The sequence below is a fragment of the Cetorhinus maximus genome, chromosome 32, assembly GCF_964194155.1.
Source record: "Cetorhinus maximus chromosome 32, sCetMax3.hap1.1, whole genome shotgun sequence".
Taxonomy (NCBI): Eukaryota; Metazoa; Chordata; class Chondrichthyes; order Lamniformes; family Cetorhinidae; genus Cetorhinus; species Cetorhinus maximus.
In genome coordinates this window covers 21,045,257-21,070,530 of record NC_135910.1, presented here as the reverse complement: position 1 = coordinate 21,070,530, position 25,274 = coordinate 21,045,257, and the positions used below count along the sequence as shown (strand labels likewise).

At 50.5% G+C, this 25,274-nt stretch overlaps 1 protein-coding gene across 5 annotated transcripts in view; it reads right to left on the bottom strand.

Moving 5' to 3' along the window:
• The window catches only part of LOC144671387 (latent-transforming growth factor beta-binding protein 4-like), a 257,647-nt gene that overhangs the window by 182,328 nt on the left and 50,045 nt on the right, over positions 1-25,274 (bottom strand). The window lies entirely within an intron of this gene.

Genomic DNA, 25,274 nt, shown 5'->3' with positions numbered 1-25,274 from the left:
TTTGAGTTTGGGTCAATTGGGTGGGGTTTGAGTTTGCGTGAATTAGGCGAGTTTTGAGTTTGGGTGAATTGGGTGGGGTTTGAGTTTGGGGGAATTGGGCGGGGTTTGAGTTTGGGTCAATTGGGTGGGGTTTGAGTTTGCGTGAATTAGGCGGGGTTTGAGTTTGGGTGAATTGGGTGGGGTTTGAGTTTGGGTGAATTGGGCGGGGTTTGAGTTTGGGTGAATTAGGCGGGGTTTGAGTTTGGGTGAATTGGGTGGGGATTGTTTTTGGGTGAATTGAGCGAGGTTTGAGTTTGGGTCAATTGGGCGGGGTTTGAGTTTGAGTGAATTGGGTAGGGTTTGAGTTTGCGTGAATTAGGCGGGGTTTGAGTTTGGGTGAATTGGGTGGGGTTTGTGTTGGGTGAATTGGGCGAGGTTTTTTTTGGGTGAATTGGGCGGGGTTTGTTTTTGGATGAATTGGGCGGGGTTTGAGTTTGGGGGAATTGGGCGGGGTTTGTGTTTGTGTGAATTGGGCTGGGTTTGTGTTTGGGTGAATTGGGCGGGGTTTGAGTTTGCGTGAATGGGGTGGGATTTGTGTTTTTGTGAATGGGGCGGGGTTTGAATTTGCATGAATTAGGCGGGGTTTGAGTTTGGGTGAATTGTGTGGGGTTTGATTTGGGTGAATTGGGTGGGGTTTGAGTTTGGGTGTATTGGGCGGGGTTCGATTTGGGTGAATTGGGCAGGGTTTGAGTTTGGGTGAATTGGGCGGGGTGTGATTTGGGTGAATTGGGCGGGGTTTGAGTTTGGGTGAATTGGGTGGGGTTTGATTTGGGTGAATTGGGCGGGGTTTGAGTTTGTGTGAATTGGGCGGGCTTTGAGTTTGGGTGAATTAGGCGGGGATTGAGTTTGGGTGAATTGGGTGGGGTTTGTGTTTGGGTGAATTGGGGTGAATTGGGCGGGGTTTGTGTTTGGGTGAATTGGGCGGGGCTTGAGTTTGGGTGAATTGGGCGGGTTTGAGTATGGGTGAATTGGGTCGGGTTTGGGTTCGTGTGAATTAGGCGGGGTTTCAGTTTGGGTGAATTGGGTGAGGTTTGAGTTTGGGGGAATTGGGCGGGGTTTGAGTTTGGGTCAATTGGGTGGGGTTTGATTTTGCGTGAATTAGGCGGGGTTTGAGTTTGGGTGAATTGGGTGGGGTTTGAGTTTGGGTGAATTGGGCGAGGTTTGAGTTTGGGTGAATTGGGCGGGGTTTGAGTTTGCGTGAATTGGGCGAGGTTTGAGTTTGGGTGAATTGGGCGAGGTTTGAGTTTGGGTCAATTGGGCGGGGTTTGAGTTTGATTAAATTGGGTGGGTTTTGAGTTTGCGTGATAAAGGCCGGGTTTGAGTTTGGGTGAATTGGGCGGCGTTTGAGTTTGGGTGAATTGGGTAGGGTTTGAGTTTGGGTGAATTGGGTGGGGTTTGAGTTTGGGTGAATTGGGCGAGGTTTGAGTTTGGGTGAATTCGGCGGGGTTTGAGTTTTGGTGAATTGGGCGAGATTTGTGTTTGGGTGAATGGAGCGGGGTTTGAGTTTGCGTGAATTAGGCGGGGTTTTAGTTTGAGTGAATTGGGTGGGGTTTGAATTGGGTGAATTGGGCGGGGTTTGAGTTTGGGTGAATTTGGTGGGGTTTGATTTGGGTGAATTGGGCGGGGTTTGAGTTTGTGTGAATTGGGCGGGGTTTGAGTTTGGGTGAATTGGGCGGGATTTGAGTTTGGGTGAATTGGGTGGGGTTTGTGTTTGGGTGAATTGGGGTGAATTGGGTGGGGTTTGATTTGGGTGAATTGGGCAGGGTTTGTGTTTGGGTGAATTGGGCGGGGTTTGAGTTTGGTTGAATTGGGCGGGGTGTGATTTGGGTGAATTGGGCGGGGTTTGAGTTTGGGTGAATTGGGTGGGGATTGAGTTTGTGTGAATTGGGCGGGGTTTCAGATAGGGTGAATTGGGCGGGGTTTGAGTTTCGGTGAATTGGGTGGGGTTTGTGTTTGGGTGAATTGGGCGGGGTTTGTGTTTGGGTGAATTGGGCGGGGTTTGAGTATGGGTGAATTGGGTGTGGTATGAGTTTGGGTGAATTGGGCGGAGATTGAGTTTGGGTGAATAGGGTGGGGATTGAGTTTGGGTGAATTGGGTTGTTTTTGAGTTAGCGTGAATTAGGCGGGGGTTGAGTTTGGGTGAATTGGGTGGGGTTTGAGTTTGGGGGAATTGGGTGGGGTTTGGGTTTGCATGAATTAGGCGGGGTTTGAGTTTGGGTGAATTGGGTGGGCTTTGAGATTGAACGAATTGGGTGGGGTTTGTGTTTGGGTGAATTGGGCAGGGTTTGAGTTTGGGTGAATTGGGCGGGGCTTGAGTTTGGGTGAATTGGGCAGGGTTTGAGTTTGGGTGAATTGGGCATGGTTTGAGTTTGGGCAAATTGGGCGGGGTTTGAGTTTGGGTGAATTGGGCGGGGTTTGTGTTTGGGTGAATTGGGCGGGGTTTGTGTTTCGGTTAATGTGGCGGGGTTTGTGTTTCGGTTAATGGGGCGGGGTTTGAGTTTGGGTCAATGGGGCGGGGTGAGTTTGGGTTAATTGGGCGAGGTTTGAGTTTGGGTGAATTGGGCGGGGTTTGAGTTTGGGTTAATTGGGTGGGGTTTGAGTTTGGGTGAATTGGGCGGGGTTTGAGTTTGGGTGAATTGGGCGAGATTTGTGTTTGGGTGAATGGGGCGGGGTTTGAGTTTGCGTTAATTAGGCGGGGTTTTAGTTTGAGTGAATTGGGTGGGGTTTGAATTGGGTGAATTGGGCGGGGTTTGAGTTTGGGTGAATTTGGTGGGGTTTGATTTGGGTGAATTGGGCGGGGTTTGAGTTTGTGTGAATTGGGCGGGGTTTGAGTTTGGGTGAATTGGGCGGGGTTTGAGTTTGGGTGAATTGGGTGGGGTTTGTGTTTGGGTGAATTGGGGTGAATTGGGTGGGGTTTGATTTGGGTGAATTGGGCAGGGTTTGTGTTTGGGTGAATTGGGCGGGGTTTGAGTTTGGTTGAATTGGGCGGGGTGTGATTTGGGTGAATTGGGCGGGGTTTGAGTTTGGGTGAATTGGGTGGGGATTGAGTTTGTGTGAATTGGGCGGGGTTTCAGATAGGGTGAATTGGGCGGGGTTTGAGTTTCGGTGAATTGGGTGGGGTTTGTGTTTGGGTGAATTGGGCGGGGTTTGTGTTTGGGTGAATTGGGCGGGGTTTGAGTATGGGTGAATTGGGTGTGGTATGAGTTTGGGTGAATTGGGCGGAGATTGAGTTTGGGTGAATAGGGTGGGGATTGAGTTTGGGTGAATTGGGTGGTTTTTGAGTTAGCGTGAATTAGGCGGGGGTTGAGTTTGGGTGAATTGGGTGGGGTTTGAGTTTGGGGGAATTGGGTGGGGTTTGGGTTTGCATGAATTAGGCGGGGTTTGAGTTTGGGTGAATTGGGTGGGCTTTGAGATTGAACGAATTGGGTGGGGTTTGTGTTTGGGTGAATTGGGCAGGGTTTGAGTTTGGGTGAATTGGGCGGGGCTTGAGTTTGGGTGAATTGGGCAGGGTTTGAGTTTGGGTGAATTGGGCATGGTTTGAGTTTGGGCGAATTGGGCGGGGTTTGAGTTTGGGTGAATTGGGCGGGGTTTGTGTTTGGGTGAATTGGGCGGGGTTTGTGTTTCGGTTAATGTGGCGGGGTTTGTGATTTGGGTGAATTGGGCGGGGTTTGAGTTTGGGGGAATTGGGTGGTGTTTGAGTTTGTGTGAACTGGGCCGGGTTTCAGATAGGGTGAAATGGGCGGGGTTTGTGTTTGGGTGAATTGGGAGGGGTTTGAGTTTGGGCGAATTGGGTGGGGTTTGAGTTTGCGTGAATTAGGCGGGGTTTGAGTTTGGGTCAATTGGGTGCGCTTTGAGATTGAACGAATTGGGTGGGGTTTATGTTTGGGTGAATTGGTCAGGGTTTGAGATTGGGTGAATTGGGCAGGATTTGAGTTTGGGTGAATTGGGCAGGGTTTGTGTTTGGGTGAATTGGGCATGGTTTGAGTTTGGGTGAATTGGGCGGGGTTTGAGTTTGGGTGAATTGGGCGGGGTTTCTGTTTCGGTTAATGGGGTGGGGTTTGAGTTTGGGACAATGGGGCGGGGTCAGTTTGGGTGAATTGGGCGGGGTTTGAGTTTGGGTGAATTGGGGTGAATTGGGCGGGGATTGTGTTTGGGTGAATTGTCCGGGCTTTGAGTTTGCGTGAATTGTGTGGTGTTTGAATTGGGTGAATTGGGCGGGCTTTGTGTTTGTGTGAATTAGGCAGGGTTTGAGTTTGGGTGAATTGGGTGGGGTTTGAGTTTGGGGGAATTGGGTGGGGTTTGAGTTTGCGTGAATTAGGCGGGGTTTGAGTTTGGGTGAATTGGGTGGGCTTTGAGATTGAACGAATTGGGTGGGGTTTGTGTTTGGGTGAATTGGGCAGGGTTTGAGTTTGGGTGAATTGGGCGGGGTTTGAGTTTGGGTGAATTGGGCAGGGTTTGAGTTTGGGTGAATTGGGCATTGTTTGAGTTTGGGTGAATTGGGCGGGGTTTGAGTTTTGGTGAATTGGACGGGGTTTGAGTTTGGGTGAATTGGGCGGGGTTTGAGTTTGGGTGAATTGGGCGGGGTTTGTGTTTCGGTTAATGGGGCGGGGTTTGAGTTTGGGTCAATGGGGCTGGGTGAGTTTGGGTGAATTGGGCGGGGTTTGAGTTTGGGTGAATTGGGGTGAATTGGGCGGGGATTGTGATTGGGTAAATTGTGCGGGGTTTGAGTTTGCGTGAATTGTGTGGTGTTTGATTTGGGTGAATTGGGCGGGGTTTGTGTGTGGGTGCATTGGGGTGAATTGGGCGGGGTTTGAGTTTGGATGAATTGGGCGGCGTATGAGTTTGAGTGAATCGGGCGAGGTTTGAGTTTGGGTGAATTGGGCGGGGTTTGAGTTTGAGTGAATTGGGTGGGGTTTGAGTTTGGGTGAATTGGGGTGAATTGGGCGGGGTTTCTGTTTGGGTGAATTGTGCGGGGTTTGAGTTTGCGTGAATTGTGTGGTGTTTGAATTTGGTGAATTGGGCGGGGTTTGTGTTTGTGTGATTTAGTCGGGGTTTGAGTTTGGGTGAATTGGGTGGCGTTTGAGTTTGGGGGAATTGGGTGGGGTTTGAGTTTGCGTGAATTAGGCGGGGTTTGAGTTTGGGTGAATTGGGTGGGCTTTGAGATTGAACGAATTGGGTGGGGTTTGCGTTTTGGAGAATTGGGCAGGGTTTGAGTTTGGGTGAATTGGGCGGGGTTTGAGTTTGGGTGAATTGGGCAGGGTTTGAGTTTGGGTGAATTGGGCATTGTTTGAGTTTGGGTGAATTGGGCGGGGTTTGAGTTTGGGTGGATTGGGCGGGGTTTGAGTTTGGGTGAATTGGGCGGGGTTTGAGTTTGGGTGAATTGGTCGGGGTTTGTGTTTCGGTTAATGGGGCGGGGTTTGAGTTTGGGTCAATGGGGCGGGGTGAGTTTGGGTGAATTGGGCGGGCTTTGAGTTTGGGTGAATTGGGGTGAATTGGGCGGGGATTGTGTTTGGGTAAATTGTGCGGGGTTTGAGTTTGCGTGAATTGTGTGGTGTTTGATTTGGATGAATTGGGCGGGGTTTGTGTTTGGGTGCATTGGTGTGAATTGTGTGGGGTTTGAGTTTGGATGAATTGGGCGGCGTATGAGTTCGAGTGAATCGGGCGAGGTTTGAGTTTGGGTGAATTGGGCGGGGTTTGAGTTTGAGTGAATTGGGTGGGGTTTGAGTTTGGGTGAATTGGGGTGAATTGGGCGGGGTTTGTGTTTGGGTGAATTGGGCGGGGTTTGAGTTTGGGTGAATTGGGTGGGGTTTGATTTGGATGAATTGGGCGGGGATTGTGTTTGGGTGAATTGGCGTGAATTGCGTGGGGTTTGAGTTTGGGTGAATTGGGCGAGGTTTGAGTTTGTGTGAATTGGCCGGGGTTTGATTTGGGTGAATTGGGCGGGGTTTGAGTTTGCGTGAATGGGGTGGGATTTGTGTTTGTGTGAGTGGGACGGGGTTTGAGTTTGCGTGAATTAGGCGTGGTTTGAGTTTGGGTGAATTGGGTGGGGTTTGATTTGGGTGAATTGGGTGGGGGTTGAGTTTGGGTGTATTGGGCGGGGTTCGATTTGGGTGAATTGGGCAGGGTTTGTGTTTGGGTGAACTGGGCGGGGTTTGAGTTTGGGTGAATTGGGCGGGGTGTGATTTGGGTGAATTGGGCGGGGTTTGAGTTTGGGAGAATTGGGTGGGGTTTGATTTGGGTGAATTGGGCGGGGTTTGAGTTTGTGTGAATTGGGCGGGGTTTGAGTTTGGGTGAATTGGGCGTGGTTTGAGTTTGGGTGAATTCGGTGGGGTTTGTGTTTGGGTGAATTGGGGTGAATTGGGCGGGGATTGTGTTTGGGTGAATTGGGCGGGGCTTGAGTTTGGGTGAATTGGGCAGGGTTTGAGTATTGGTGAATTGAGTGGGGTTTGGGTTCTCATGAATTAGGCGGGGTTTGAGTTTGGGTGAATTAGGTGGGGTTTTAGTTTGGGGGAATTGGGCGTGGTTTGAGTTTGGGTCAATTGGGTGGGGTTTGAGTTTGCGTGAATTAGGCGAGTTTTGAGTTTGGGTGAATTGGGTGGGGTTTGAGTTGGGGTGAATTGGGCGAGGTTTGAGTCTGGGTGAATTGGGCGGGGTTTGAGTTTGGGTGAATTGGGCGGGGTTTGAGTTTGGGTGAATTGGGCGGGGTTTGTGTTTCGGTTAATGGGGCGGGGTTTGAGTTTGGGTCAATGGGACAGGGTGAGTTTGGGTGAATTGGGCGGGGTTTGAGTTTGGGTGAATTGGGGTGAATTGGGCGGGGATTGTGTTTGGGTGAATTGTGCGGGGTTTGAGTTTGCGTGAATTGTGTGGTGTTTGATTTGGGTGAATTGGGCGGGGTTTGTGTTTGGGTGCAGTGGGGTGAATTGGGTGGGGTTTGAGTTTGGATGAATTGGGCGGGGTATGAGTTTGAGTGAATCGGGCGAGGTTTGAGTTTGGGTGAATTGGGCGGGGTTTGAGTTTGAGTGAATTGGGTGGGGTTTGAGTTTGTGTGAATTGGGCGGGGTTTGAGTTTGTGTGAATTGGGCGGGGTTTGTGTTTGGGTGAATTGGGCGAGGTTTTTGTTTGGGTGAATTGGGCGGGGTTTGTTTTTGGATGAATTGGGCGGGGTTTGAGTTTGGGGGAATTGGGCGGGGTTTGTGTTTGGGTGAATTGGGCCGGGTTTGTGTTTGGGTGAATTGGGCTGGGTTTGAGTTTGCGTGAATGGGGTGGGATTTGTGTTTTTGTGAATGGGGCGGGGTTTGAGTTTGCGTGAATTAGGCGGGGTTTGAGTTTGGGTGAATTGGGTGGGGTTTGATTTGGGTGAATTGGGTGGGGTTTGAGTTTGGGTGTATTGGGCGGGGTTCGATTTGGGTGAATTGGGCAGGGTTTGAGTTTGGGTGAATTGGGTGGGGTTTGATTTGGGTGAATTGGGCGGGGTCTGAGTTTGTGTCAATTGGGCGGGGTTTGAGTTTGGGTGAATTGGGCGGGGTTTGAGTTTGGGTGAATTGGGTGGGGTTTGTGATTGGGTGAATTGGGGTGAATTGGGCGGGGTTTGTGTTTGGGTCAATTGGGCGGGGCTTGAGTTTGGGTGAATTGAGCGGGGTTTGAGTATGGGTGAATTGGGTGGGGTTTGAGTTTGGGGGAATTGGGCGGGGCTTGAGTTTGGGTGAATTGGGTGGGGTTTGAGTTTGCGTGAATTAGGCGGGGTTTGAGTTTGGGTAAATTGGGTGGGGTTTGAGTTTGGGTGAATTGGGCGGGGTTTGAGTTTGGGTGAATTGGGCGGGTTTTGAGTTTGTGTGAATTGGGCGAGGTTTGAGTTTGGGTGAATTGGGCGGGGTTTGAGTTTGGGTGAATTGGTTGGGGTTTGAGTTTGGGTGAATTGGGCGGGGTTTGAGTTTGGGTGAATTCGGCGGGGTTTGAGTTTGGGTGAATTGGGCGGGATTTGTGTTTGGGTGAATGGGGCGGGATTTGAGTTTGCGTGAATTAGGCGGGGTTTGAGTTTGGGTGAATTGGGTGGGGTTTGAATTGGGTGAATTGGGCGGGGTTTGAGTTTGGGTGAATTGCGCGGGCTTTGATTTGGGTGAATTGGGCAGGGTTTGTGTTTGGGTGAATTGGGCGGGGTTTGAGTTTGAGTGAATTGGGCAGGGTGTGAATTGGGTGAATTGGGCGGGGTTTGAGTTTGGGTGAATTGGGTGGGGTTTGATTTGGGTGAATTGGGCGGGGTTTGAGTTTGTGTGAATTGGGCGGGGTTTGAGTTTGGGTGAATTGGGCGGGGTTTGAGCTTGGGTGAATTGGGTGGGGTTTGTGTTTGGGTGAATTGGGCGCGGTTTGTGTTTGGGTGAATTGGGCGGGGTTTGAGTTTGGGTGAATTGGGTGGGGTATGAGTTTGGGTGAATTGGGCGGGGATTGACTTTGGGTGAATTGGGTGGGGATTGAGTTTGGGTGAATTGGCTGGGGTTTGGGTTCGCGTCAATTAGACGGGGTTTGAGTTTGGGTGAATTGGGTGGGGTTTGAGTTTGGGGGAATTGGGTGGGGTTTGAGTTTGCGTGAATTAGGCGGGGTTTGAGTTTGGGTGAATTGGGTGGGGTTTGAGTTTGGGTGAATTGGGCGGGGTTTGAGTTTGGGTGAATTGGGCGGGGTTTGAGTTTGGGTGAATTGGGCGGGGTTTGAGTTTGGGTGAACTGGGCGGGGTTTGAGTTTGGGTGAATTGGGCTGTGTTTGTGTTTGGGTGAATTGGGCGAGGTTTGAGTTTGGGTGAATTGGGCGGGGTTTGCGTTTGGGTGAATTGGGTGGGGTTTGAGTTGGAGCGAATTGGGTGGGGTTTGTGTTTGGGTGAAGTGGGCGGGGTTTGAGTTTGGGTGAATTGGGCGGGGTTTGACTTTGGGTGAATTGGGCGGGGTGTGATTTGGGTGAACTGGGCGGGGTTTGAGTTTGGGTGAATTGGGTGGGGTTTGATTTGGGTCAATTGGACGCGGTTTGAATTTGTGTGAACTGGGCGGGGTTTGTGTTTGGGTGAATTGGGCGGGGTTTGAGTTGGGTGAATTGGGCGGGGTTTGAGTTTGTGTGAATTGGGCGGGGTTTGTGTTTGGGTGAATTGGGCGGGGTTTGTGTTGGATGAATTGGGCGGGGTTCGTGTTTGGATGAATTGGGCGGGGATTGAGTTTCGGTGAACTGGGCGGGGTTTGAGTTTGGGTGAATTGGGCTGGGTTTGTGTTTGGGTGAATTGGGCGGGGTTTGTGTTTGGATGAATTGGGCGGCGTTTGAGTTTGGGTGTATTGGTTGGGGTTTGAGTATGGGTGTATTGGTTGGGGTTTGAGTTTGTGTGAATTGGGCGGGGTTTGAGTTTGGGTGAATTGGGCGGGGTTTGAGTTTGGGTGAATTGGGTGGGGTTTGTGTTTGGGTGAATTGGGGTGAATTGGGCGGGGTTTGTGTTTGGGTGAATTGGGCAGGGTTTGAGTATGGGTGAATTGAGTGGGGTTTGGGTTCGTGTGAATTAGGCGGGGTTTGAGTTTGGGTGAATTAGGTGGGGTTTTAGTTTGGGGGAATTGGGCGTGGTTTGAGCTTGGGTCAATTGGTTGGGGTTTGAGTTTGCGTGAATTAGGCGAGTTTTGAGTTTGGGTGAATTGGGTGGGGTTTGAGTTTGGGTGAATTGGGCGAGGTTTGAGTTTGGGTGAATTGGGCGGGGTTTGTGTTTCGGTTAATGGGGCGGGGTTTGATTTGGGTCAATGGGGCGGGGTGAGTTTGGGTGAATTGGGCGGGGTTTGAGTTTGGGTGAATTGGGGTGAATTGGGCGGGGATTGTGTTTGGGTGAATTGTGCGGGGTTTGAGTTTGCATGAATTGTGTGGTGTTTGATTTGGGTGAATTGGGCGGGGTTTGTGTTTGGGTGCATTAGGGTGAATTGGGCGGGGTTTGAGTTTGGATGAATTTGGCGGGGTATGAGTTTGAGTGAATCGGGCGAGGTTTGAGTTTGGGTGAATTGGGCGGGGTTTGAGTTTGAGTGAATTGTGTGGGGTTTGAGTTTGGGTGAATTGGGCGGGGTTTGTGTTTGGGTGAATTGGACGGAGTTTGAGTTTGGGTGAATTGGGTGGGGTTTGATTTGGATGATTTGGGCGAGGATTGTGTTTGGGTGAATTGGCGTGAATTGCGTGGGGTTTCAGTTTGGGTGAATTGGGCGGGGTTTGATTTGGGTGAATTGGGCGGGGTTTGAGTTTCGGTGAATTGGGCGGGGTTTGTGTTTGGGTGAATTGGGCGAGGTTTTTGTTTGGGTGAATTGGGCGGGTTTTGTTTTTGGATGAATTGGGCGGGGTTTGAGTTTGGGGGAATTGGGCGGGGTTTGTGTTTGGGTGAATTGGGCCGGGTTTGTGTTTGGGTGAATTGGGCGGGGTTTGAGTTTGCGTAAATGGGGTGGGATTTGTGTTTATGTCAATGGGGCAGGGTTTGAGTTTGCGTGAATTAGGCGGGGTTTGAGTTTGGGTGAATTGGGTGGGGTTTGATTTGGGTGAATTGGGTGGGGTTTGAGTTTGGGTGTATTGGGCGGGGTTCGATTTGGGTGAATTGGGCAGGGTTTGAGTTTGGGTGAATTGGGTGGGGTTTGATTTGGGTGAATTGTGCGGGGTTTGATTTTGTGTCAATTGGGCGGGGTTTGAGTTTGGGTGAATTGGGCGGGGTTTGAGTTTGGGTGAATTGGGTGGGGTTTGTGTTTGGGTGAATTGGGGTGAATTGGGCGGGGTTTGTGTTTGGGTCAATTGGGCGGGGCTTGAGTTTGGGTGAATTGGGAGGGGTTTGAGTATGGGTGAATTGGGTGGGGTTTGAGTTTGGGGGAATTGGGCGGGGTTTGAGTTTGGGTGAATTGGGTGGGGTTTGAGTTTGCGTGAATTAGGCGGGGATTGAGTTTGGGTGAATTGGGTGGGGTTTGAGTTTGGGTGAATTGGGCGGGGTTTGAGTTTGGGTGAATTGGGCGGTGTTTGAGTTTCGGTGAATTGGTTGGGGTTTGAGTTTGGGTGAATTGGGCGGGGTTTGAGTTTGGGTGAATTGGTTGGGGTTTGAGTTTGGGTGAATTGGGCGGGGTTTGAGTTTGGGTGAATTGGGCGGGGTTTGAGTTTGGGTGAATTGGGCGGGATTTGTCTTTGGGTGAATGGGGCGGGGTTTGAGTTTGCGTGAATTAGGCGGGGTTTGAGTTTGGGTGAATTGGGTGGGGTTTGAATTGGGTGAATTGGGCGGGGTTTGAGTTTGGGTGAATTGCGCGGGCTTTGATTTGGGTGAATTGGGCAGGGTTTGTGTTTGGGTGAATTGGGCGGGGTTTGAGTTTGAGTGAATTGGGCGAGGTGTGATTTGGGTGAATTGGGCGGGGTTTGAGTTTGTGTGAATTGGGCGGGGTTTGAGTTTGGGTGAATTGGGCGGGGTTTGAGTTTGGGTGAATTGGGTGGGGTTTGTGTTTGGGTGAATTGGGCGCGGTTTGTGTTTGGGTGAATTGGGCGGGGTTTGAGTTTGGGTGAATTGGGTGGGGTATGAGTTTGGGTGAATTGGGCGGGGATTGACTTTGGGTGAATTGGGTGGGGATTGAGTTTGGGTGAATTGGGTGGGGTTTGGGTTCGCGTGAATTAGACGGGGTTTGAGTTTGAGTGAATTGGGTGGGGTTTGAGTTTGGGGGAATTGGGCGGGGTTTGAGTTCGCGTGAATTGGGTGGGGTTTGAGTTTGCGTGAATTAGGCGGGGTTTGAGTTTGGGTGAACTCGGCGGGGTTTGAGTTTGGGTCAATTGGGCGGTGTTTGTGTTTGGGTGAATTGGGCGAGGTTTGAGTTTGGGTGAATTGGGCGGGGTTTGAGTTTGGGTGAACTGGGTGGGGTTTGAGTTGGAGCGAATTGGGTGGGGTTTGTGTTTGGGTGAATTGGGCGGGGTTTGAGTTTGGGTGAACTGGGCGGGGTTTGACTTTGGGTGAATAGGGTGGGGTTTGAATTGGGTGAATTGGGCGGGGTTTGAGTTTGGGTGAATTGCGCAGGCTTTGATTTGGGTGAATTGGGCAGGGTTTGTGTTTGGGTGAATTGGGCGGGGTTTGAGTTTGAGTGAATTGGGCGGGGTGTGATTTGGGTGAATTGGGCGGGGTTTGAGTTTGGGTGAATTGGGTGGGGTTTGATTTGGGTGAATTGGGCGGGGTTTGAGTTTGTGTGAATTGGGCGGGGTTTGAGTTTGGGTGAATTGGGCGGGGTTTGAGCTTGGGTGAATTGGGTGGGGTTTGTGTTTGGGTGAATTGGGCGCGGTTTGTGTTTGGGTGAATTGGGCGGGGTTTGAGTTTGGGTGAATTGGGTGGGGTATGAGTTTGGGTGAATTGGGCGGGGATTGACTTTGGGTGAATTGGGTGGGGATTGAGTTTGGATGAATTGGCTGGGGTTTGGGTTCGCGTCAATTAGACGGGGTTTGAGTTTGGGTGAATTGGGTGGGGTTTGAGTTTGGAGGAATTGGGCGGGGTTTGAGTTTGGGTCAATTGGGTGGGGTTTGAGTTTGCGTGAATTAGGCGGGGTTTGAGTTTGGGTGAATTGGGTGGGGTTTGAGTTTGGGTGAATTGGGCGGGGTTTGAGTTTGGGTGAATTGGGCGGGGTTTGAGTTTGGGTGAACTGGGCGGGGTTTGAGTTTGGGTGAATTGGGCGGTGTTTGTGTTTGGGTGAATTGGGCGAGGTTTGAGTTTGGGTGAATTGGGCGGGGTTTGCATTTGGGTGAATTGGGTGGGGTTTGAGTTGGAGCGAATTGGGTGGGGTTTGTGTTTGGGTGAAGTGGGCGGGGTTTGAGTTTGGGTGAATTGGGCGGGGTTTGACTTTGGGTGAATTGGGCGGGGTGTGATTTGGGTGAACTGGGCGGGGTTTGAGTTTGGGTGAATTGGGTGGGGTTTGATTTGGGTCAATTGGACGCGGTTTGAATTTGTGTGAACTGGGCGGGGTTTGTGTTTGGGTGAATTGGGCGGGGTTTGAGTTGGGTGAATTGGGCGGGGTTTGAGTTTGTGTGAATTGGGCGGGGTTTGTGTTTGGGTGAATTGGGCGGGGTTTGTGTTGGATGAATTGGGCGGGGTTCGTGTTTGGATGAATTGGGCGGGGATTGAGTTTCGGTGAACTGGGCGGGGTTTGAGTTTGGGTGAATTGGGCTGGGTTTGTGTTTGGGTGAATTGGGCGGGGTTTGTGTTTGGATGAATTGGGCGGCGTTTGAGTTTGGGTGTATTGGTTGGGGTTTGAGTATGGGTGTATTGGTTGGGGTTTGAGTTTGTGTGAATTGGGCGGGGTTTGAGTTTGGGTGAATTGGGCGGGGTTTGAGTTTGGGTGAATTGGGTGGGGTTTGTGTTTGGGTGAATTGGGGTGAATTGGGCGGGGTTTGTGTTTGGGTGAATTGGGCGGGGCTTGAGTTTGGGTGAATTGGGCAGGGTTTGAGTATGGGTGAATTGAGTGGGGTTTGGGTTCGCGTGAATTAGGCGGGGTTTGAGTTTGGGTGAATTAGGTGGGGTTTTAGTTTGGGGGAATTGGGCGTGGTTTGAGCTTGGGTCAATTGGTTGGGGTTTGAGTTTGCGTGAATTAGGCGAGTTTTGAGTTTGGGTGAATTGGGTGGGGTTTGAGTTTGGGTGAATTGGGCGAGGTTTGAGTTTGGGTGAATTGGGCGGGGTTTGTGTTTCGGTTAATGGGGCGGGGTTTGATTTGGGTCAATGGGGCGGGGTGAGTTTGGGTGAATTGGGCGGGGTTTGAGTTTGGGTGAATTGGGGTGAATTGGGCTGGGATTGTGTTTGGGTGAATTGTGCGGGGTTTGAGTTTGCATGAATTGTGTGGTGTTTGATTTGGGTGAATTGGGCGGGGTTTGTGTTTGGGTGCATTAGGGTGAATTGGGCGGGGTTTGAGTTTGGATGAATTTGGCGGGGTATGAGTTTGAGTGAATCGGGCGAGGTTTGAGTTTGGGTGAATTGGGCGGGGTTTGAGTTTGAGTGAATTGTGTGGGGTTTGAGTTTGGGTGAATTGGGCGGGGTTTGTGTTTGGGTGAATTGGACGGAGTTTGAGTTTGGGTGAATTGGGTGGGGTTTGATTTGGATGATTTGGGCGAGGATTGTGTTTGGGTGAATTGGCGTGAATTGCGTGGGGTTTCAGTTTGGGTGAATTGGGCGAGGTTTGAGTTTGGGTGAATTGGCCGGGGTTTGATTTGGGTGAATTGGGCGGGGTTTGAGTTTGGGTGAATTGGGCGGGGTTTGAGTTGGGGTGAATTGGGCGAGGTTTGAGTCTGGGTGAATTGGGCGGGGTTTGAGTTTGGGTGAATTGGGCGGGGTTTGAGTTTGGGTGAATTGGGCGGGGTTTGTGTTTCGGTTAATGGGGCGGGGTTTGAGTTTGGGTCAATGGGACGGGGTGAGTTTGGGTGAATTGGGCGGGCTTTGAGTTTGGGTGAATTGGGCGGGGATTGTGTTTGGGTGAATTGTGCGGGGTTTGAGTTTGCGTGAATTGTGTGGTGTTTGATTTGGGTGAATTGGGCGGGGTTTGTGTTTGGGTGCAGTGGGGTGAATTGGGTGGGGTTTGAGTTTGGATGAATTGGGCGGGTTATGAGTTTGAGTGAATCGGGCGAAGTTTGAGTTTGGGTGAATTGGGCGGGGTTTGAGTTTGAGTGAATTGGGTGGGGTTTGAGTTTGGGTGAATTGGGGTGAATTGGGCGGGGTTTGTGTTTGGGTGAATTGGACGGAGTTTGAGTTTGGGTGAATTGGGTGAGGTTTGATTTGGATGATTTGGGCGAGGATTGTGTTTGGGTGAATTGGCGTGAATTGCGTGGGGTTTCAGTTTGGGTGAATTGGGCGAGGTTTGAGTTTGGGTGAATTGGCCGGGGATTGATTTGGGTGAATTGGGCGGGGTTTGAGTTTGGGTGAATTAGGTGGGGTTTTAGTTTGGGGGAATTGGGCGTGGTTTGAGCTTGGGTCAATTGGTTGGGGTTTGAGTTTGCGTGAATTAGGCGAGTTTTGAGTTTGGGTGAATTGGGTGGGGTTTGAGTTTGGGTGAATTGGGCGAGGTTTGAGTTTGGGTGAATTGGGCGGGGTTTGTGTTTCGGTTAATGGGGCGGGGTTTGATTTGGGTGAATTGGGGTGAATTGGGCGGGGTTTGAGTTTGGGTGAATTGGGGTGAATTGGGCGGGGATTGTGTTTGGGTGAATTGTGCGGGGTTTGAGTTTGCATGAATTGTGTGGTGTTTGATTTGGGTGAATTGGGCGGGGTTTGAGTTTGGGTGAATTGGGTGGGGTTTGATTTGGGTGAATTGGGCGGGGTTTGAGTTTGTGTGAATTGGGCGGGGTTTGAGTTTGGGTGAATTGGGCGGGGTTTGAGCTTGGGTGAATTGGGCGGGGTTTGTGTTTCGGTTAATGGGGCGGGGTTTGATTTGGGTGAATTGGGGTGAATTGGGCGGGGTTTGAGTTTGGGTGAATTGGGGTGAATTGGGCGGGGATTGTGTTTGGGTGAATTGTGCGGGGTTTGAGTTTGCATGAATTGTGTGGTGTTTGATTTGGGTGAATTGGGCGGGGTTTGTGTTTGGGTGCATTAGGGTGAATTGGGCGGGGTTTGAGTTTGGATGAATTTGGCGGGGTATGAGTTTGAGTGAATCGGGCGAGGTTTGAGTTTGGGTGAATTGGGCGGGGTTTGAGTTTGAGTGAATTGTGTGGGGTTTGAGTTTGGGTGAATTGGGCGGGGTTTGTGTTTGGGTGAATTGGACGGAGTTTGAGTTTGGGTGCATTGGGTGGGGTTTGATTTGGATGATTTGGGCGAGGATTGTGTTTGGGTGAATTGGCGTGAATTGCGTCGGGTTTCAGTTTGGGTGAATTGGGCGAGGTTTGAGTTTGGGTGAATTGGCCGGGGTTTGATTTGGGTGAATTGGGCGGGGTTTGAGTTTGGGTGAATTGGGCGGGGTTTGAGTTTGGGTGAATTGGGTGGGGTTTGAGTTTGTGTGAATTGGGCGGGGTTTGAGTTTCGGTGAATTGGGCGGGGTTTGTGTTTGGGTGAATTGGGCGAGGTTTTTGTTTGGGTGAATTGGGCGGGTTTTGTTTTTGGATGAATTGGGCGGGGTTTGAGTTTGGGGGAATTGGGCGGGGTTTGTGTTTGGGTGAATTGGGCCGGGTTTGTGTTTGGGTGAATTGGGCGGGGTTTGAGTTTGCGTGAATGGGGTGGGATTTGTGTTTTTGTCAATGGGGCAGGGTTTGAGTTTGCGTGAATTAGGCGGGGTTTGAGTTTGGGTGAATTGGGTGGGGTTTGATTTGGGTGAATTGGGTGGGGTTTGAGTTTGGGTGTATTGGGCGGGGTTCGATTTGGGTGAATTGGGCAGGGTTTGAGTTTGGGTGAATTGGGTGGGGTTTGATTTGGGTGAATTGTGCGGGGTTTGATTTTGTGTCAATTGGGCGGGGTTTGAGTTTGGGTGAATTGGGCGGGGTTTGAGTTTGGGTGAATTGGGTGGGGTTTGTGTTTGGGTGAATTGGGGTGAATTGGGCGGGGTTTGTGTTTGGGTCAATTGGGCGGGGCTTGAGTTTGGGTGAATTGGGCGGGGTTTGAGTATGGGTGAATTGGGTGGGGTTTGAGTTTGGGGGAATTGGGCGGGGTTTGAGTTTGGGTGAATTGGGTGGGGTTTGAGTTTGCGTGAATTAGGCGGGGATTGAGTTTGGGTGAATTGGCTGGGGTTTGAGTTTGGGTGAATTGGGCGGGGTTTGAGTTTGGGTGAATTGGGCGGTGTTTGAGTTTGGGTGAATTGGTTGGGGTTTGAGTTTGGGTGAATTGGGCGGGGTTTGAGTTTGGGTGAACTGGTTGGGGTTTGAGTTTGGGTGAATTGGGCGGTGTTTTAGTTTGGGTGAATTGGTTGGGGTTTGAGTTTGGGTGAATTGGGCGGGGTTTGAGTTTGGGTGAATTGGGCGGGGTTTGAGTTTGGGTGAATTGGGCGGGATTTGTCTTTGGGTGAATGGGGCGGGGTTTGAGTTTGCATGAATTGTGTGGTGTTTGATTTGGGTGAATTGGGCGGGGTTTGTGTTTGGGTGCATTAGGGTGAATTGGGCGGGGTTTGAGTTTGGATGAATTTGGCGGGGTATGAGTTTGAGTGAATCGGGCGAGGTTTGAGTTTGGGTGAATTGGGCGGGGTTTGAGTTTGAGTGAATTGTGTGGGGTTTGAGTTTGGGTGAATTGGGCGGGGTTTGTGTTTGGGTGAATTGGACGGAGTTTGAGTTTGGGTGCATTGGGTGGGGTTTGATTTGGATGATTTGGGCGAGGATTGTGTTTGGGTGAATTGGCGTGAATTGCGTGGGGTTTCAGTTTGGGTGAATTGGGCGAGCTTTGAGTTTGGGTGAATTGGCCGGGGTTTGATTTGGGTGAATTGGGCGGGGTTTGAGTTTGGGTGAATTGGGCGGGGTTTGAGTTTGGGTGAATTGGGTGGGGTTTGAGTTTGTGTGAATTGGGCGGGGTTTGAGTTTCGGTGAATTGGGCGGGGTTTGTGTTTGGGTGAATTGGGCGAGGTTTTTGTTTGGGTGAATTGGGCGGGTTTTGTTTTTGGATGAATTGGGCGGGGTTTGAGTTTGGGGGAATTGGGCGGGGTTTGTGTTTGGGTGAATTGGGCCGGGTTTGTGTTTGGGTGAATTGGGCGGGGTTTGAGTTTGCGTGAATGGGGTGGGATTTGTGTTTTTGTCAATGGGGCAGGGTTTGAGTTTGCGTGAATTAGGCGGGGTTTGAGTTTGGGTGAATTGGGTGGGGTTTGATTTGGGTGAATTGGGTGGGGTTTGAGTTTGGGTGTATTGGGCGGGGTTCGATTTGGGTGAATTGGCCAGGGTTTGAGTTTGGGTGAATTGGGTGGGGTTTGATTTGGGTGAATTGTGCGGGGTTTGATTTTGTGTCAATTGGGCGGGGTTTGAGTTTGGGTGAATTGGGCGGGGTTTGAGTTTGGGTGAATTGGGTGGGGTTTGTGTTTGGGTGAATTGGGGTGAATTGGGCGGGGTTTGTGTTTGGGTGAACTGGGCGGGGCTTGAGTTTGGGTGAATTGGGCGGGGTTTGAGTATGGGTGAATTGGGTGGGGTTTGAGTTTGGGGGAATTGGGCGGGGTTTGAGTTTGTGTGAATTGGGTGGGGTTTGAGTTTGCGTGAATTAGGCGGGGATTGAGTTTGGGTGAATTGGGTGGGGTTTGAGTTTGGGTGAATTGGGCGGGGTTTGAGTTTGGGTGAATTGGGCGGTGTTTGAGTTTGGGTGAATTGGTTGGGGTTTGAGTTTGGGTGAATTGGGCGGGGTTTGAGTTTGGGTGAACTGGTTGGGGTTTGAGTTTGGGTGAATTGGGCGGTGTTTGAGTTTGGGTGAATTGGTTGGGGTTTGAGTTTGGGTGAATTGGGCGGGGTTTGAGTTTGGGTGAATTGGGCGGGGTTTGAGTTTGGGTGAATTGGGCGGGATTTGTCTTTGGGTGAATGGGGCGGGGTTTGAGTTTGCGTGAATTAGGCGGGGTTTGAGTTTGGGTGAATTGGGTGGGGTTTGAATTGGGTGAATTGGGCGGGGTTTGAGTTTGGGTGAACTGCGCGGGCTTTGATTTGGGTGAATTGGGCAGGGTTTGTGTTTGGGTGAATTGGGCGGGGTTTGAGTTTGAGTGAATTGGGCGAGGTGTGATTTGGGTGAATTGGGCGGGGTTTGAGTTTGGGTGAATTGGGTGGGGTTTGATTTTGGGTGAATTGGGCGGGGTTTGAGTTTGGGTGAACTGGTTGGGGTTTGAGTTTGGGTGAATTGGGCGGTGTTTTAGTTTGGGTGAATTGGTTGGGGTTTGAGTTTGGGTGAATTGGGCGGGGTTTGAGTTTGGGTGAATTGGGCGGGGTTTGAGTTTGGGTGAATTGGGCGGGATTTGTCTTTGGGTGAATGGGGCGGGGTTTGAGTTTGCGTGAATTAGGCGGGGTTTGAGTTTGGGTGAATTGGGCGGGATTTGTCTTTGGGTGAATGGGGCGGGGTTTGAGTTTGCATGAATTGTGTGGTGTTTGATTTGGGTGAATTGGGCGGGGTTTGTGTTTGGGTGCATTAGGGTGAATTGGGCGGGGTTTGAGTTTGGATGAATTTGGCGGGGTATGAGTTTGAGTGAATCGGGCGAGGTTTGAGTTTGGGTGAATTGGGCGGGGTTTGAGTTTGAGTGAATTGTGTGGGGTTTGAGTTTGGGTGAATTGGGCGGGGTTTGTGTTTGGGTGAATTGGACGGAGTTTGAGTTTGGGTGCATTGGGTGGGGTTTGATTTGGATGATTTGGGCGAGGATTGTGTTTGGGTGAATTGCGTGGGGTTTCAGTTTGGGTGAATTGGGCGAGGTTTGAGTTTGGGTGAATTGGCCGGGGTTTGATTTGGGTGAATTGGGCGGGGTTTGAGTTTGGGTGAATTGGGCGGGGTTTGAGTTTGGGTGAATTGGGTGGGGTTTGAGTTTGTGTGAATTGGGCGGGGTTTGAGTTTCGGTGAATTGGGCGGGGTTTGTGTTTGGGTGAATTGGGCGAGGTTTTTGTTTGGGTGAATTGGGCGGGTTTTGTTTTTGGATGAATTGGGCGGGGTTTGAGTTTGGGGGAATTGGGCGGGGTTTGTGTTTGGGTGAATTGGGCCGGGTTTGTGTTTGGGTGAATTGGGCGGGGTTTGAGTTTGCGTGAATGGGGTGGGATTTGTGTTTTTGTCAATGGGGCAGGGTTTGAGTTTGCGTGAATTAGGCGGGGTTTGAGTTTGGGTGAATTGGGTGGGGTTTGATTTGGGTGAATTGGGTGGGGTTTGAGTTTGGGTGTATTGGGCGGGGTTCGATTTGGGTGAATTGGGCAGGGTTTGAGTTTGGGTGAATTGGGTGGGGTTTGATTTGGGTGAATTGTGCGGGGTTTGATTTTGTGTCAATTGTGCGGGGTTTGAGTTTGGGTGAATTGGGCGGGGTTTGAGTTTGGGTGAATTGGGTGGGGTTTGTGTTTGGGTGAATTGGGGTGAATTGGGCGGGGTTTGTGTTTGGGTCAATTGGGCGGGGCTTGAGTTTGGGTGAATTGGGCGGGGTTTGAGTATGGGTGAATTGGGTGGGGTTTGAGTTTGGGGGAATTGGGCGGGGTTTGAGTTTGTGTGAATTGGGTGGGGTTTGAGTTTGCGTGAATTAGGCGGGGATTGAGTTTGGGTGAATTGGGTGGGGTTTGAGTTTGGGTGAATTGGGCGGGGTTTGAGTTTGGGTGAATTGGGCGGTGTTTGAGTTTGGGTGAATTGGTTGGGGTTTGAGTTTGGGTGAATTGGGCGGGGTTTGAGTTTGGGTGAACTGGTTGGGGTTTGAGTTTGGGTGAATTGGGCGGTGTTTGAGTTTGGGTGAATTGGTTGGGGTTTGAGTTTGGGTGAATTGGGCGGGGTTTGAGTTTGGGTGAATTGGGCGGGGTTTGAGTTTGGGTGAATTGGGCGGGATTTGTCTTTGGGTGAATGGGGCGGTGTTTGAGTTTGCGTGAATTAGGCGGGGTTTGAGTTTGGGTGAATTGGGTGGGGTTTGAATTGGGTGAATTGGGCGGGGTTTGAGTTTGGGTGAACTGCGCGGGCTTTGATTTGGGTGAATTGGGCAGGGTTTGTGTTTGGGTGAATTGGGCGGGGTTTGAGTTTGAGTGAATTGGGCGAGGTGTGATTTGGGTGAATTGGGCGGGGTTTGAGTTTGGGTGAATTGGGTGGGGTTTGATTTGGGTGAATTGGGCGGGGTTTGAGTTTGTGTGAATTGGGCGGGGTTTGAGTTTGGGTGAATTGGGCGGGGTTTGAGTTTGGGTGAATTGGGTGGGGTTTGTGTTTGGGTGAATTGGGCGCCGTTTGTGTTTGGGTGAATTGGGCGGGGTTTGAGTTTGGGTGAATTGGGTGGGGTATGAGTTTGGGTGAATTGGGCGGGGATTGACTTTGGGTGAATTGGGTGGGGATTGAGTTTGGGTGAATTGGGTGGGGTTTGGGTTCGCGTGAATTAGACGGGGTTTGAGATTGGGTGAATTGGGTGGGGTTTGAGTTTGGGGGACTTGGGCGGGGTTTGAGTTTGGGTCAATTGGGTGGGGTTTGAGTTTGCGTGAATTAGGCGGGGTTTGAGTTTGGGTGAATTGGGTGGGGTTTGAGTTTGGGTGAATTGGGCGGGGTTTGAGTTTGGGTGAATTGGGCGGGGTTTGAGTTTGAGTGAACTGGGCGGGGTTTGAGTTTGGGTGAATTGGGTGGGGTTTGATTTGGGTGAATTGGGCGCGGTTTGAATTTGTGTGAACTGGGCGGGGTTTGTGTTTGGGTGAATTGGGCGGGGTTTGAGTTTGTGTGAATTGGGCGGGGTTTGAGTTTGGGTGAATTGGGCGGGATTTGTCTTTGGGTGAATGGGGCGGGGTTTGAGTTTGTGTGAATTAGGCGGGGTTTGAGTTTGGGTGAATTGGGTGGGGTTTGAATTGGGTGAATTGTGCGGGGTTTGAGTTTGGGTGAATTGCGCGGGCTTTGATTTGGGTGAATTGGGCAGGGTTTGTGTTTGGGTGAATTGGGCGGGGTTTGAGTTTGAGTGAATTGGGCGGGGTTTGAGTTTGGGTGAACTGGGCGGGGTTTGAGTTTGGGCGAATTGGGCGGTGTTTGTGTTTGGGTGAATTGGGCGAGGTTTGCGTTTGGGTGAATTGGGCGGGGTTTGAGTTTGGGTGAATTGGGTGGGGTATGAGTTTGGGTGAATTGGGCGGGGATTGACTTTGGGTGAATTGGGTGGGGATTGAGTTTGGGTGAATTGGGTGGGGTTTGGGTTCGCGCGAATTAGACGGGGTTTGAGTTTGGGTGAATTGGGTGGGGTTTGAGTTTGGGGGAATTGGGCGGGGTTTGAGTTTGGGTGAATTGGGTGGGGTTTGAGTTTGCGTGAATTAGGCGGGGTTTGAGTTTGGGTGAAGTGGGTGGGGTTTGAGTTTGGGTGAATTGGGCGGGGTTTGAGTTTGGGTGAATTGGGCGGGATTTGAGTTTGGGTGAACTGGGCGGGGTTTGAGTTTGGGTGAATTGGGCAGTGTTTGTGTTTGGGTGAATTGGGCGAGGTTTGCGTTTGGGTGAATTGGGCGGGGTTTGAGTTTGGGTGAATTGGGTGGGGTTTGAGTTGGAGCGAATTGGGTGGGGTTTGTGTTTGGGTGAATTGGGCGGGGTTTGACTTTGGGTGAATTGGGTGGCGTTTGAATTGGGTGAATTGGGCGGGGTTTGAGTTTGGGTGAATTGCGCAGGCTTTGATTTGGGTGAATTGGGCAGGGTTTGTGTTTGGGTGAATTGGGCGGGGTTTGAGTTTGAGTGAATTGGGCGGGGTGTGATTTGGGTGAATTGGGCGGGGTTTGAGTTTGGGTGAATTGGGTGGGGTTTGATTTGGGTGAATTGGGCGGGGTTTGAGTTTGTGTGAATTGGGCGCGGTTTGAGTTTGGGTGAATTGGGCGCGGTTTGAGTTTGGGTGAATTGGGTGGGGTTTGTGTTTGGGTGAATTGGGCGCCGTTTGTGTTTGGGTGAATTGGGCGGGGTTTGAGTTTGGGTGAATTGGGTGGGGTATGAGTTTGGGTGAATTGGGCGGGGATTGACTTTGGGTGAATTGGGTGGGGATTGAGTTTGGGTGAATTGGGTGGGGTTTGGGTTCGCGTGAATTAGACGGGGTTTGAGTTTGGGTGAATTGGGTGGGGTTTGAGTTTGGGGGACTTGGGCGGGGTTTGAGTTTGGGTCAATTGGGTGGGGTTTGAGTTTGCGTGAATTAGGCGGGGTTTGAGTTTGGGTGAATTGGGTGGGGTTTGAGTTTGGGTGAATTGGGCGGGGTTTGAGTTTGGGTGAATTGGGCGGGGTTTGAGTTTGAGTGAACTGGGCGGGGTTTGAGTTTGGGTGAATTGGGCGGTGTTTGTGTTTGGGTGAATTGGCCGAGGTTTGAGTTTGGGTGAATTGGGCGGGGTTTGAGTTTGGGTGAATTGGGTGGGGTTTGAGTTGGAGCAAATTGGGTGGGGTTTGTGTTTGGGTGAATTGGGCGGGGTTTGACTTTGGGTGAATTGGGCGGGGTGTGATTTGGGTGAACTGGGCGGGGTTTGAGTTTGGGTGAATTGGGTGGGGTTTGATTTGGGTGAATTGGGCGCGGTTTGTGTTTGGGTGAATTGGGCGGGGTTTGTGTTGGATGAATTGGGCAGGGTTCGTGTTTGGATGAATTGGGCGGGGATTGAGTTTCGGTGAACTGGGCGGGGTTTGAGTTTGGGTGAATTGGGCTGGGTTTGTGTTTGGGTGAATTGGGCGGGGTTTGTGTTTGGATGAATTGGGCGGGGTTTGAGTTTGGGTGTATTGGTTGGGGTTTGAGTATGGGTGAATTGGGCGGGGTTTGTGTTTGGGTGAATTGGGCAGGGTTTGAGTTTGCGTGAATTGGGCGGGGTTTGAGTTTGGGTCAATTGGGCGGGGTTTGATTTGGGTGAATTGGGCGGGGTTTGATTTCGGTGAATTGGGCGGGGTTCGAGTTTGGGTGAATTGGGTGAGGTTTGAGTTTGAGCGAATTGGTCGGGGTTTGATTTGGGTGAATTGGGCGAGGTTTCAGTTTGTAAAATTTGGGCTGGTTGGAGTTTGTAGGAATTTGGCATGGTCTTAGATTTGGGGAATTGGGTGGAGTTCGAGTTTGGGGTCATTGGACTGGGTTACAGTTTGGGGGTCATTGGACTGGGTTACAGTTTGGGGGAATATTTGGACCAGGGAGTGCTGAGATATGTTGATTCCCATTTTCAGGTCATAGATTGAATCCAGGGCCGGGGTTTTTTGGTCCCGTCACAGTGACGGTTGTAGTGAGCCAATCAAATCTCCGTTCACTTCGGCCTGGGGGGGCGGGGGCAGAAAATCATGCTCCTTATCTTTGTTTCTGTTATAATCTTCCCATGTCCACATTCATGTCGGGAATGCTCTATGTAAACTTGCCACACTGTAATTACTCTTCTTGCCACTGGGGGAAATGTAATCACAGTGTTACACGTTTACACGAGCTCTTTCCAACAGCTCCCTCCTCATCGTCGATCTATTCGGCGAGAGCTGTGGGAAATGAAACAAATGAATGTTTACAGTCAGTGACAGGATTGTGTTCTCCGGTCATGTCAGACAGAGGTTAGAGGGAGTGAAACTCGCTTCTCCACACTGCCCTTCAACATGCTGCAAACCACAAGTTTCAGGCCCTTTTGACGATTTTCATTCTGTAAACAATCTCTCTCCCTACGGGCTAATTGCTCCAGTTTGCTGAACGATTGGCCAAGTGTGCGTCAGAATCATCCTCAAGGGAAGAGGTTGGATCCTGTACAATCCTTCATCTTAATAATTATTTTGTTTTTAAAAAGTGAAAACTATGCACGCCTCTTAAAAGGGCATCACTGCCCAAAGTGTCCACCCGAATAATACTGGCTTTGCACTATATAGTATGCCACATTCATGAGCACTGCACACACTTTAAGTTGTAATATTACCCTGACATGCGACTGTATCAAGGCGGCAGCAACACTGCCGTGACCAGTCATTGAATAGAGGAGAAATACAACTGCACACTGTCACTATGGGAGCTGCTGATTAACATGGAGATGTAGAAAAGAGTTAATAGTTAATGGTTTCTTAATAGTCGATTGGGTGGAAAATACTCTGCATTAATCACACTTCCTTCCCTCTCTCTCTCCACCCTAAAAGCAACCTATTTCTTAAACAAAAAAGAGCAAAGACCATATGTCAACATGAGACCAAACAAATCACTTGTCAAAGCTGAGTCACAAAGTGCCTGATACACACGGTGATCCGACATCAACATCATAAATAAGACACACAGAATCCTGGCTCTGTTCCCAGGGAGTTTCTTTTAAATATGGAACGTCAGAGAAAATTACGTTCATTGTTTACAGGAAAAAAATTACTGAATATCTCAACGGGTCTGTAAATCGCTTGTTTTTATCCATCACCCTCTGTTCTACTGATCCTTAGTACCGCAGAAATGCAGAGAGAAAGCTTCCTCCTACCCGCTCTGAAAAGGATCTTTGCAAAACCTCTACAAAGTTTTAAGTTACAGCTCAACTTAGAAGAAGTAGGAGTTGGGGAGAGAACGGGACAGGATCTGGAAAGAAACACAAAAGAAAATTCTCTTCCACACAAGCTACAATGGAAACATTTTTTTTCCCTCATCTGTAAAATAAATCAAACTGCACAGTCCCATCTGCCCAGGCACATGGAGTAAATTACATCGAGAAGTCCATTGAGCTCGGGAAAGCTTCATAAA